Source organism: Mustela nigripes, chromosome 12 (genome assembly GCF_022355385.1).
Source record: "Mustela nigripes isolate SB6536 chromosome 12, MUSNIG.SB6536, whole genome shotgun sequence".
Taxonomy (NCBI): Eukaryota; Metazoa; Chordata; class Mammalia; order Carnivora; family Mustelidae; genus Mustela; species Mustela nigripes.
In genome coordinates, this window is record NC_081568.1 from 63345896 (window position 1) to 63359685 (window position 13790).

At 45.9% G+C, this 13790-nt stretch overlaps 1 protein-coding gene across 3 annotated transcripts in view; it reads left to right on the forward strand.

Annotated features, from left to right (window-relative positions):
- The first annotated feature begins 12501 nt into the window (after window positions 1–12501).
- The window catches only part of SFXN1 (sideroflexin 1), a 36791-nt gene continuing 35502 nt past the window's right edge, over window positions 12502–13790 (forward strand). Inside the window, exon 1 of one of the 3 annotated variants that reach the window (XM_059417387.1) lies at window positions 12502–12636. The gene's annotated coding sequence lies outside the window, so the exon portion shown is untranslated. The remainder of the gene's footprint in view (window positions 12637–13790) is intronic. The other 2 variants (XM_059417388.1, XM_059417386.1) reach the window with 2 other exon arrangements.

Consider the following 13790-nt stretch of genomic DNA (forward strand, 5'->3'; position numbering starts at 1 on the left):
ACACACACACAGTTTTAAAATAAATGTGGATTTATTTATAATTTACAACTATATGGCATATGGTTGGCTCAGTTGGTTAAGCGTCTGCCTTTGTTTCAGGTCATGATCCCAGGGTCCTGGGATCGAGTCCCACATCGAACTCCCCTTGCTCAATGGAGAGCCTGCTTCTCCCTCTCCCTTTGCCTGCTGCTCCCTTTGCTTGTGCTTGCTCTCTCTCGCTCTCTCTCTGCCAAATAAATAAATAAAATCTTTTTTTAAATTTACAACTATAAGTTGTTATAAAAGAAAGAGAAAAGAGGAAATAATGTAGTATAGGGATGATATTTTTGGTAGATTATATTATCATTCAAAATATTTGCTGTCCTTCCTTGGGAAAATATTATACTTCCCCAGCTCATTGACTTCAGGTTTGGCCATAGGACTCATGGTGCCCTCCAATGGATGCATTAAGCATCCACACTCTGTTGCAGGAGTATCCGTGTGACTCATTTTGGCCAACAGAATGTAGCTGGAAGTGATACGCATTTTTGTCAGACAGATACCTTAAAACTAGCTCACAGTTTACCATCTCTCTTCTCTCTGCCCTAAGTCCACAATGTCCCAGGTAGAGGCTGCCCTTCAGCCTGTCCTAGAGTGAAGCAATTTTGGATCAGGCTGACCTTTGATGGACAAGCTGTTGCTGTAAGCCACCGAGACCTGGTGGTCATTTGTTAGCGTGGCATAACACAACCTATCCTGACTTATGCATCTTCTTAACTGAGGGCTGGTCAGTGAAGAGTTATTTGTGGAAGTAACATAGGAGCTGAGACCTGAATGAAGGGTCCTTCTAGGTAAAGAGCAGGAGAGAACTTCCCAGAAAGGACAAAGCAGCCAGTGCACACACCTTAAGATGAGAAAGAACTTGGCACATTTGAGGAAACAAGATCTGGATGTCTGGAGCAGACAAGAGTGGTGAGAGACTAAGCTGGAGAGCTGTCTGGGCTTGAGCATAGGGAACTCGAGAGCTAAGTTGAAGGCTGGATTTCATTCTATGTAGGATAGGAAGCCACTGAAGGATTCCAAGCGGGGGGATGAAATGATCAGATTCAAGCATTCATAGATTTATATATATTTATATGTATAGTAAATATTTATATAGAGAGATCTATATATATTTATATATAATAAATATTTATATATAGATAGATTTATATATAAATATAAATATGAATGGAATATAATATATATGGATAGTTTTTTTATTTTTAAAGATTTTATTTATTTGTTAGAGAGAGAGAGAGAGAGAGTGTGTGTGCATAAGTAGGCAGAACGGCAGGCAGAAGCAGAGAGAGAAGCAAGCTCCCTGCCGAGCAAGGAGTGCCATGCGGGACTCATTCCCAGGACCCTGGGATTGTGACCTAAGATGAAGGCAGCGGCTTAACCAACTGAGCCACCCAGGCATCCCTATATGGATAGGTTTATTGTAAATATACTGACACAAAGTATGTATAAAACAAAATTTATAAATGATAATAAATTACATAATATTTTTATAAGTTTTGTAGAGGCAACCGAGTTTTACATTGATTTCATTGATTTTTCATGATTCATTGCTTCATTGATTTTTGCCCAACTCTTGTATTCTTACCCAAATTATGATTATAATCGAACAAGTTTAGTTCTGAAATAGAAGTTGATATGATAAAATAAAAGAGAAATAATTAAGAAATATGTTTGAACTTCACTCAGCCAAGAACGTGAGCAACTTCCATAATTGAATTAAATCTCTATTTCAAGCTCCCATTTCAGTGAGGTGGTTGAATGTTTATCTTCATCAAAGTTTTACCTACCTTCCCATTTTCTTGGGGTTGCCTCTAAGTTCCAGGGCCCATTGAGGGGAAGCACCTGTTGAGCCTTAGTTATTTCAAAGAGGTCATTATTTACATATTTATATGCCCCAGAGCAAATGTCAACATTTACATATCCCTCATTCCTATCTTCCAGGACTCTTCAGGTCTGCAAGAGCTCTTCCTACCACTCAGCCTTAAGAACCTGACAACCTCTACAAAGCTAAGATTCTGTCTCGCTATATTCATTATAGAGTCAACCAGGGAAGCAGAAAACAAGGTTCCCTCTCCCTGGAACATATTAATATCTGGATTTTTCAATGTTTTCCCTCTTCTTTCCTCCACTTTCATCCTGAGGAAATCATTCCCAGTCTTGGGAAGAAGTAAATCCCTACACTCCATAAATATTCCAACCCACAGTTTAGTACATAGTATAGTAAAAACTGGCTCACTCTTTGGAGAAAAATAAAGTTGAATCCCTACCTCACACCATATACAAAAGTAGATTCTGGATGGATTCAGGACCTGAAGGTGAAGCATAAAACTACACACTAAAGAACTAAGTGTGAGGAATATCTTTATGACTTAGTATCTGGGGAGACTTTCTAGATCAAGACCTCAAAAGCTGAGAACATCAGGCAACAAGTCATTGGGTTTGATTACATTGATGTTACCACAAGTACTCCCCCAGCCAAGGGAACGAGCTAGACTCCAGCACAGGGTCTTCTTAGGAGCCAGATGACCTGGGGTGGCTTTAGTCACAGGTAGGAGTGGCTTTTTGTAACTCACTTGCCAGAGAGGGTGACCAGAAAGACACTGTATGTGTGTGCCAGATGGAGTCCCAACCCTATCTCATCAATATTCTTCTCAGAAACACCCAGATGACTCAAAGGTTTCTTTGCAGCCTCTGCTTTCAGTTTAGCCCTGAGGCTATACCTGGCATGCTCTTCCCCTGATCTCTGCATGGCTCCTTCCCTCCCTTTATTCGGGTGTCTTTGCTCCAACATCACCGCCAAAGACAGACCTTCCCTGAATGCCCGCTCTGAGTTATCACTCCCATCCTCTCCTTGCTCCGTCAGTGCTCCGTCCTCTTAACCAGCTTTCTTCACTCCACTTTTCACTCCCTGAAACCCCATATGTTTTGGTTCAATGTCATCTCCCCCATGGGTATGTAAGCTCCACAAAGGGAGGGACTCGACCTCGTCGGTGCCTGTCTAGTGTGGACACAGAGTAGGTGCTCAGTAAATGTGTGGGGGTGAATGAAAGGATTGGATCTAAAGAGCAAGCAGGATATGGAATTCTTCTCAGAAGACGGAACAGCGAGTACTTGACTAGAGCAAAAAGAAATGTGAAGTATTATTTCTCCCTCATTTCTGCCTTATTATGTTAAGATTAATTTGACTAAAGAACCAGTTCCTTAAAACTCATAATAGAATGAGTCAGTTTTCTCAGAATAATCAACATTGTGTTTAGCCTCCAGGACCTATTTAAAGACATAATTGGCTTCCAAGTGATATTTAGTGTTGTTTTATTTTTAAACAAAGAGCCAATTCATGATGTGTTTTTCAGATGCATTGTGTGTGAGACACGCTGGACTTTCACTCCCAAACAGGAACACTTTTAGGATTATGTCTGCATATTTGAGAAACAGAAGTCTAAGGCCTTTCTACCTGCTGACTGCAGTCCAGCGCCACCACCACCGGGTGGACAGGTGGTCAACTCTGCAGTTAGGGCTTCGATCCCGAGGCAAACCCCTGTGTCTCAAGCACGGATAGGCCCCTTGGAATCAACTGGAAGATGATTTTGTAGCTTCTTTGGTGTTTGGTCCATCCTGTTACAGCGGCAGTTTCCATCCCTGGCCGCACACTGAAGCTTTAAAAATCCAGATTTCATGTCCCACCTTTGAGGATTCTGATTTAAATTTAACTTTTCTGGGGAATAGAGGAAAAATAAAATGGGAATTTTCAAAAGCTCCCAGGTGCTCCTAAGCCAGTACCAGTGTTGAGTCATTGTTTTAAAAGATCCTTCATAGGATTTGAAATCTCGCTGCCACCTGTCCTCTGCCTGGATAAGTACCCTTGTTTTCCCCTTCATTCACTCTGCTACTTGGGCCTCTCTGCTTTGCCGGCCCTTCCTGGTCCCTGACCTCTGATCCTGACCCCATGCTCTCCCTAACCTCATCGGTGAAGGTCCTCATGAGGATGCTCCCTCCAGCTTTGACATCAACCCCGGGTCCCAGGCAGAATTCCTGCATGTCCCCCAGCTACACAGCCTGCATGTGGGTGGGAGAGGGTTACCCCTGCCCCTTCTTCACTCACCCCTGCCCTTCGTGATCTACCAGCAGGCCGACCCCACGTACCACATTCCCTGCATGAGCCACAGCTCTCCCATCCACACCCAACTGGTTGGGCCTTTATCCTATGACACATACTATGTCTTCTGCAAAGAATGTCCTTCCAATCCTCTTCAGCTCCCTTTCTCTTACTTGTCCTTTGAGCCCTGGTTCATCTATCACCTTTGCCAGGAGCCATTTCCTGACACGCACGTAGAACAGACTGGTTGTTTCTCCCTCTGGACTCGGTGTCTGCTGCTTGGACCACCTGGCCCCAGCCTGTGTCATGCTTGCTGCCTCAATGGATCCTGAGCCTTGCCTCACCGGCAACACCATATCTGACTCATCTCGGTGCACAGAATGCCCTCCTGAGCCCTAACCCAACACAGTAGCATTGGAGAGCCTGGGAGTGAGCCACTAAGTAAAAGGGGCATTAGGGAGCACAGGGAGGTCTGGCTTGGCTTACAGGTGAGTCTGTGTTGGAACCACAAGCAGTAATCTATCAGTTTAATTTTTAACTTTCTAAAGGTTAGAAGTATCAGGATGCAGACCTAATGCAATACAGCTTTGTGTGCAAGGAGCAAATTAGTGAACAGGGGCTTGATGCAGCCCGCAGATGTCTTTTGATGATCTTACCTGGTGCTTAAAATCATAACTTAGTTGTCAACATTCAAAATTAGGAAATTCTTCAGATTTATAGATTGTAGCCTCCTCAGAAAAGGAGGCCCCACAGAGCCCCTATTCCCAGGGTAACAATCTGCTGGGCGGGGCGAACTCCACCCCATCTGGGGGGTGTGCCCTGCTTGCTTGGCTCAGCTCTGGGCGCTGGGCTGCTCTCCTGACCATGACCCAGCTAACCCTGGAGAGCCTTGGAGCTTGAGTCCCTGGTCTCCATCAGCCTGGTGTATGGTTACTGGCGTGCCTTCCACCGTGCGCCGTGAAGTTAACAGCACCTAACCTAGAGTCACAGAAGCTGTGCAGCATAGGTAGATGAGTTCACAGCTCTGAGCCCCTCTCTGCCTTCCAGCAGCTCACTGATGAGAAGAGGAGACAGATGATGATCACAAAAAGATACGTGATGAAATAAGCACTTTAACAATATTAACACCAAAGCACGATTTATTTCCATTCACACCAATGGAAAGTACAATAAAACAGCTGGCAAACTGAAGGGCAGCTTCCTGGAGGAGGTGTCTTTCGAGCTGGGCTTTGAAGGATGGGTATCGGTTTGTCCAAGAATCAAGACTCTCTGGGAGAAAGGCATTCCAGGCAAAGTGTGTGTGGAAGCAGGAGGAGGACAACAGCCTGGCGCATTCTGGAAGCAGTGAACCGGTAGATGTGTCTGCTGCAGGTGTAAAGCAGGAAGTGAAACTTACTCAAGTTTGAGGTCAGTATCAAAAAGCCTTGAATGCCATATCAAGGAGGTTGGACTTTATCTGGAGGGCAAAAACAGGCTTCCAGTTGCAGAGTAACAAGAGCTTCATATCTTGGAAAAATCACTCTGGAGGCAGAGTTCATGGGTCAAAGCACATCCACCAAACATTGAGAACGAAATGCAGAAAAAAAAAATCAAAATCTGCCCTCGTATCTGTAAGAAGTTTGTAGATGAATGTTCTCGGCAGCTTTATTCATAACCCTCAACTAGAAACCTTGTAAATTCTAAAAACAGAGTTCTACACAGTGAGAAAAAACAAGCTACAACTAAATCCAACAACACAGATAAATCTCAAAAACACACCCAGTGAGGGACGCCTGGGGGGCTCAGTCCCTTAAGCATCTGTCTTCAGCTCAGGTCATGATCCTGATGTCCTGGGATCCAGTCCCGCATGAGGGGGGAAAAAAATCCCAGCTTCTCCCTCTGCCTGCCGCTCCCCCTGCTTGTGCTCTCTCCCTCTCTGTCAAATAAATAAATCAAATCTTAAAAAAAAAAAAAAAAAAAATAGTGAGTAAAAAAATCCAGACACACACACAAAAAAAATTAAAAAAAAAAAAAGCCAGACACACACACACAAGCATATACTGTACAGTTCCATTTAGATGAAGTTTCAGAACAGACAACCCTAATTAGAAACAAGTGATAGATAGAAATCAGAAGAGTGGGTAATAGTATCAGGATAGTGTTACATCTGGAGTGGGAGTGTAGGGTTAAGGTTAGGTTTAGGGAAATAGGACAAAACAGAGAAGGCGGGGCCATAGGCCATGGTGACAAGTTTTATTGTCAGTAAAACACACAAAACGGATTTTCTTGTCAGCAAAATCGGGAGATAGTGAGGATTTAAAAATAAGAGACAACATGATCTGATTCACCTTTTCAAACCATCAGGCAATGGATTTTTAGAGGCAAGAGTGGAAGTGGAGATGGAAAATGGGGCGCAGAGGAGCGTGATGTTTAGTTTCCTGGGTCAGCCAGGCTAGGCTGCAGACCCAGCTGCTCCATGAAACACCGGCCTGGGTACCGCGGTGAGGATACTTTGCAGATGTGGCTCACGCCTACGATCCGCTGACTTTACAGAGAGAACACTAGCCTTCCTAAGTGAGGGTCTGCCGTGTCCAGTCAACTGGAAGGGCTTGCGAGCAAAACCGCATTTTCCCAGAGACGTTCAACCTCTCAAGACCGCAGCATCAATTCCTGTCTGGGCTTCTAGCCTGCTGTCCTGTCCCACAAATGTCACACTTGCCAGCCCCACCCCACCCACATCACGTAAGCTAATTTCTTATCAGAAATTTTTCCATATAGGGCCCGGGTGGCTCAGTTGTTAAGTGTTTGCCTTTGGCTCAGGTCATGATCCCGGGGTTCTGGGATCGAGCCCTGCATCGGGCTCCCTGCTCAGCGGCGAGCCTGCTTCTCCCTCTCCCTCTGCCCCTGCTGGTGTTCCCTCTCTCGCTGTACCTCTGTCAAATAAATAAAATCTTAAAAAAAAAAAAATCCTCCATAAATGGATACAAAGAACTAGAGATATACCCTATTGGTTCTAATTCTCTCAGGAACTGATTGATACAGGCAGTTCACCCCTCAGGGTTCCGGTGCCGACCAGAGAAGAGGATTGTGAAAAGGACTTCCCTGCACTCCACTCAAAGTGGGCACACAAATACTGTTACTGCCAAAACCCCACAAAAGCAAATGCACCTGAGTGGATAGTGTATAAGAGAGACCCCTCACTGGCTAGAGTGGATGATGATACACATCTGCTCCGTTTCACGGTCATTCCAACAACTAAGGACCCTTTCCTCAGAGGTCTGTCTTGAGGACACTCCCGGCCACCTCTCCCTGCTAAATGTAGCCTTAGCACGTTCTACCACTCTATTCTGGTACCCATTCACTGTGTTTATTGTCTGTCTCCTCCTTCTAGAATGCCAATGGCCTGAGGGCAGGGGGTTAAATTTATTCTTTTCCATGTAGACTCCTGAGCCCCTGGAACAATTACTAATAAATAATTGGTGTTCAATAAGCATCGATTGAATAAAAGCAGGAATGAACGAACAACAAAGATTATAATGCAATCTGAGAAAAATATTTATGAAGTCTAACTTTATTTTATTTTATTTTATTTTAAAGATTTTATTTATTTATTTGACAGAGAGAAATCACAAGTAGATGGAGAGGCAGGCAGAGAGAGAGAGGGAAGCAGGCTCCCTGCCGAGCAGAGAGCCCGATGCGGGACTCGATCCCAGGACCCTGAGATCATGACCTGAGCCGAAGGCAGCGGCTTAACCCACTGAGCCACCCAGGCGCCCTATTTTATTTTATTTTTTATTGAATGATAGTAAAGCAAAGTTTATGGAGCCAATGGTACAAAGCTCCCAAAGTGGGGGAGGACTGGATTGCCCTGAACTCTGACTTTAAATGAAGACCGTAGATCATAAAATAAGCACATCACGATCTAACCACATGTTCAGCCAACACGTACTAAATCCACCACGTGCCCTGGACTGTGCTAAACACAGATGGAACTTGAGTGAGATCATGGGTTGTTGCTGTTTTTTGTTTTGTTTAAATTTTAAAGGGGTTTTTGGTCTAGAGAGAAGACAGGTCTCTAACACCATAGTGGAAGAGTGTGAGGTAAGTGCCCACACAAAATTTATGAAGTGCTCACGGGGCCATGAAGCTGGGACTCTGGCGACAACAGTTCTCAAACATTGAGCCTCTAACATTGAGCTTCTGTGGCCAGGCACCCTGATAAGGTCTGCATATATGTCTTCTCTGGTCATCTTCACAACAGCACTGTAGAAACTTCAGAGACAGAGAAGCTAAGGCACAGAGGTGTTAAGGAGCTCATCAGTTTAGGGTCTCAAAGTCAATCAGGGCAGAGATGGACTCCGAAGCCAAGCTGGTCTGCTTCCAGATCCTGTGTTCTTAGCCCTGGGCCGCGTGCTTCCATCATATGGATGGGAAGTGGGAACTCAAGCACAGAATGAACAGAAGTTTGATGGGTCAGAAAAGAAAAGAAAATGCTAGAAGAAAACTTAGCTTAAAAATAGAGCATGGAGTGTGTATGAACTTTTCCAACCTTTTCAAATTCATGTGACTGTGTATTTATGCTATCATCATAAATGCCTAACATAATCTGGAACTTAAAGTTTTCACTAGAAGCCTAATATTAAAAAAAAAAATGATCTCGCTAAATTCCCCGTTCTATTGTGAGGAAAAATTCATCTGGTGATATACTCAGCAAGATCTTTCTTCAGCTCACTGAACTTTTAGTATGCTCAGAAATGCATCCCCTTCTTTGCTGACTTAAGCACTGTTTTCTTTTCACCATGCCCCAAACGGTTCAAAGTCCATATTAAAACACAAGCGTTTTGCAACCTTTGCCAGTTGCAAGCCTAGCATGAATTCCCCAGCACTCTGTCCCCTCATCAACAAAGCTGGACCCCATCTTAGCTTCCATACTATCTGAGTTTCCAAAAGGCTGTTATTTGAAACAATGGTAGGAACACATGTGGACACTTACTTTTCATTCTCACATCCTCAGTTCTTTTCCACTTCTTCCCTCTGTCTCCTTTTCCAACATTTTCAAATTTAGTGGCACACGGCTCAGATGTCACCCATTCTATGAACCCCACCCCAAGTCAATCAGGAATAGAAATCTAACTGGAAAGAGCTTTGTGATTTAAAAAAAAAAAAAAAAAAGTGTACGTGGGTGGCTTTGTTGGCTCCCATAACTGGAGGCCCAGGAGCCCAGGTCGGCTGAGCCAGGGCCCGAAATGATGTCATCTGAACTTTGCCTCTTTCGTCTTTCAACTTAGTTTCTCTTCTGCAGAGTAGCAGAAGGTCTGCCCCAGCAGACAGGCCCTGATCTACATTCTCCCAGCTCAGTAACCCCCATAGGGGCAGGGGAGGGGCACGAGACCACCTATAAATTCAGGACAGCGTTCTGTTTAGTCCAGCTTGGGTCTTGTACCCAGGACCATGGTGGGCATGAGAAGATAAATGATTGACAATCTGACCAGGATCAAATGAAGTGAGATGAGGGAGCTCCACCAAAATAAGTGGGGGTGCTGGGAAGGCAAAGAAATGCACATGATGACAGAATTTGCATTACAGGATATCCCCAATTCTCCCCCTGCCTGTATATCTACACATATTTGTGATGTCACTTTACAGCTCCTCCAATCCAGAGACAAAAACCTATTTTCCCCTGAATCTGGGCTGGGCTTGTAATTTGGTTTGACCAGTGTGGGATGAAGTGAAAGTGAAGGTGTTTCAGTCCCAAGGCTTGGCCCTAAGAAGGCTTGAGTTTCCTTCCTCTATCTCTCTCTCCCTCCCTCTCCCCCTCCTCTGTACTGTTGTTGTCGGTCCACTTGTCCCAGCTGAGGGTCCAGATACGAGAGAGCCCTGCTAAGACCCACAAAGCCACCGACAGTCCACAGCTGACCAGACACATGAGCAAGCCTTGCTGAGCCCAGCTCCCATCAATACAACTGCCAATCAACATAGCCCCAGAAACAAAAATAAATGTTCCTTGTTGTGTATACTCCTGTGGTTTTGTGGTTCTGCTATAACATTACTGTAGCAACAGATAACTGATACACTGTCTCTGTTCTCTGGCTCTTGCACAGCATTTTGCAGGCGGGTTAGGCAGTCCCCCTTCCCAGCCCTCACAGCGCTTAGTCAAACAGCCCACATTATACTGTTGCAATTTTTTATACTGAATTATAATCATTTCTTGTAATTATTTGTTTCCACGTCTATCTCTTTGCCAACAAACTCTGTGAAGGAAGGACTTTTTTTTTTTTTTTTAATCTTTTTGAACCAAACATTTGGCACACGTTATGGTAAAGAACAGAAACTGGTTCAACATTCATAGGAATTCTGAGGATAAGGAATGCCACCAAAAAAACTATTTGTGAAACCTCTGCTAAGTGCCCAGATCACTAGCCTGCTGGAGTATCTTTACTTATGTGTGGGGGCCATTTGTTTTTCCTTCTCTGTAAACTGTAAATTCATGATTTTGTCTTTCCATTGGGTTATTTCTTCTTGCTAGTTTGCAAACGATTTTTGGTAATATGTTCTGGGTAGGTATTCTTTACCATATCCGCACATTGAAAATATTTCCTCCCGGTCCATGAACTTTTCACTTCTCTTATGTGTTCATTGGTGAGCTATTTTCTGAGATTTCCTGAGGTTTAACTTTTCAATCCTTCCTTTATATTTTGTACTTTTTGTGCTTATTTAAGAATGTCTCCTTGGGGCACCTCGGTGGCTCAGTGGGTTAAAGCCTCTGCCTTCGGCTCAGGTCATGATCCCAGTGTTCTGGGATTGAGCCCAGCATCAGGCTCTCTGCTCAGCAGGGAGTCTGCTTCCCTCTCTCTCTCTCTGCCTGACTCTCTGCCTACTTGTGATCTTGTCTGTCAAATAAATAAAGTCTTTAAAAAAAAAAAAAAATGTCTCCTTATCCCAGGGTCATAAACATACCATCCTATATTGTCTGCTAAAAACTTGGGAGTTTTGTTTCTCATACTCTAGTCTTTAATGCATCTGGAGCTGAGTTTCATGTATGGTATAAGGTAGAGATTCAATTGCCCCAGTATCATTGAGTATTTATCCTTGCCCCCTCACTTGGGATGCCAGCTCAGAGCACATTTCTGCACGAGCAGGGTCTGTGTCAGGTACCTCTCTCTGGCTGTCCCAAGCTATTTGTTGATCCCTCACAAACACACTACCTCCCCGTATTTTTAGGATGAGTCACTCTACCTTATCTTTTTTTTTTTTTTTTAAGATTTTTATTTATTTATTTGACAGAGAGTGAGAGAGAGATCACAGGTAGGCAGAGAGGCAGGCAGGGGTGTGGGAGGGGAGCAGGCTCCCTGCTGAGCAGAGAGCCCAAGGCAGGGCTCCATTCCAGGACCCTGAGACCATGTCCTGGGCGGAAGGCTTAACTCACTGAGCCACCCAGGCACCCCTCCACCTTACTTTTTCTTCAGAATTGTTTTGGTTATTTCTCACTATTTTTCCATATATGCTTTATAGTTATCAAGTTGTAGGGACACACTCTTACACACTGCATTTGTCAGAATTTTGTTTGGAATTGCATTGTATTTCTAGGTTATTTGAGGAAGAATTTATGACTTTAAAAATAGAATCTTCTCTATGAACATGATGTGATTCACCATATATTAGATTTCATCTGCCCCCAAGATATACCCAAGAACCCAATAATTCTCACCAGCTCAGCTGTATCATCAGCAGGGTCCAAGCCAACCCGGTAGCCTCCCTCCTGGCCTCTTTCTGTCTCATGACCTTTCCATACCGTACCCAGAGCCATTCTTTCCTTTCCTTTCCTTTTTTCTTTCTTTCTTTCTCCCTTCCTCTCTTTCTTCCTTTCTTTCTTTCTTATTTATTTTGTGATTTTATTTATTTGACAGAGAGAGAGACAGTGAGAGAAGGAACACAAGCAGGGGGAGTTCCCACTAAGCAGGGAGCCCAATGCGGGGCTTGATCCCAGAGCCATAATCCCGCGATCAGGACCAGAGCTGAAGGAGACGCCTAGAGCCATTCTTTCAAAGACCTAAGTCAGTTAGTGGCCCTTTAGCGCCTAAAATTTCCTTGTGGCACCAGCGGTGCCACACTCCACAATTTGGGAAACACGGCAAATGAGTGAGTGAATGGGTGGCTGCGGACTTTCTGCAAGATCCTGGCAATAAAGAAATGATCGAGTAGGGCGCAGTGCCCTCGGGGAAACCCAAACGGAAAGCAATGGCGCTGGCCTGAGCAGAGAGGGCCTCACAAGGCAGCGAGGATGAAGTTGGGAGCTGACCGCGGAGACCGAGAGCTGGGAGGAGCCAGCAGCGAAAGCGCGGGCACGGGGGAGAGCGCGGGGCTCCACGCGGCCGCGCTCCCTGTGCACGGGGACGCGCTCCGAGGGCGCGCACCAGGCGGCGGCGGCGCGCAGGGCCGCTCTGGCTGGAGAAACGCTTCCGGTGCCGGGGCAGGCGGCGCTTTTCGGGTGCTACAAGCAGCGCGCGCGGCGGGGAGCGGTGAGTGGCTGGCGGCGGCTCGCGCAGGGCTGGGTGGCGAGTGCGCAGGGAGCCCCGCGGAGGGGCGTGGGCCGGGGAGAGGGCGCGCGATCGCTGGCCTGCAGCGCGGAGAGCCCCCCTACTTCCCCGGGCGGGAGGTCGGGAGCCCCTGGCTGTGCCGGCGATTCCGGGGCCGAGGGGCTGGGGGTGGTCCCTGCACCTTAGGGACCCCTGCCCTCCCTCTGCCTGGTACCTTCCCCGCCTGCAGCAGCTTGACCTACCCCTGAGGTCCCCCTGAGCGACGTGATGGAGTGCGTCTCGCCCCGGACGGGAAGGGGCTCTACCCATCCACGCCGGCACGCGCCCTGCCACTCTGTGCCCGACTGCCGCGTGACGAAACTCCCCGCGGTGAGGCCACCCAAAATGGCTGCCGCGGGGACAGGCCACAGCGCTACGGGCTCGAGGGGTTGCCTGGTGACCGGGTGTTACCGACCCCCGTGCCCCCACATTCCTAGCCCTTGGCTTCTCCTCCTGGCGCACAGCTGGGCTCCGGGGTCAGAGAGGAGACCACCTGGCCTCTGCCCTGGAACCCTCAATCTTTCAGGAAAGAGGTGAGAGAGTGGTCCTGGACCCGCCTTGCATCTCTCCATGCTCTCTTGATCTTTCCCACGTGTCACAGATCTCTAACCTTCCCAGAATCACAACCATGGCATCCACTAAGTGTATGTAGGTGACTTAGGTCCATTGACTTTTACATTCTTCCAATCCTGTGAGATTGTGGATTTTGCTTTTATGATCTCAATACAAAAGCTGGTGGTACTCAGAGAGGTTGAGTAACTTGCACAAGGTCACACAGTTGGCTACCTGTAAGGCAAGGCCAAGTCTCAGCTTAAATGTTACTTGTTCAAAGATGCTTTTCCTTGACTGTGTTGTCTAAAACTGAGACCTCAGGCAGGCGTTTTTTGTTAGGCTACCCCTGTGTTCTTTTCTTAAATAGCATCTGTCATCAGTTGAAATTAACTGTGTTTCCTTGCTGGTTTTTTTTTTTTCTCATCTCCTGACCAGGGCCTATTTTTGTCTTGCTCACCTATCCCTCCCTGCATCCAGCAATTGCTTGTACCTGGTAGACCCTCAATGAATATTTGTTGAGTATCTGAATGAAAATGCCTACTTCT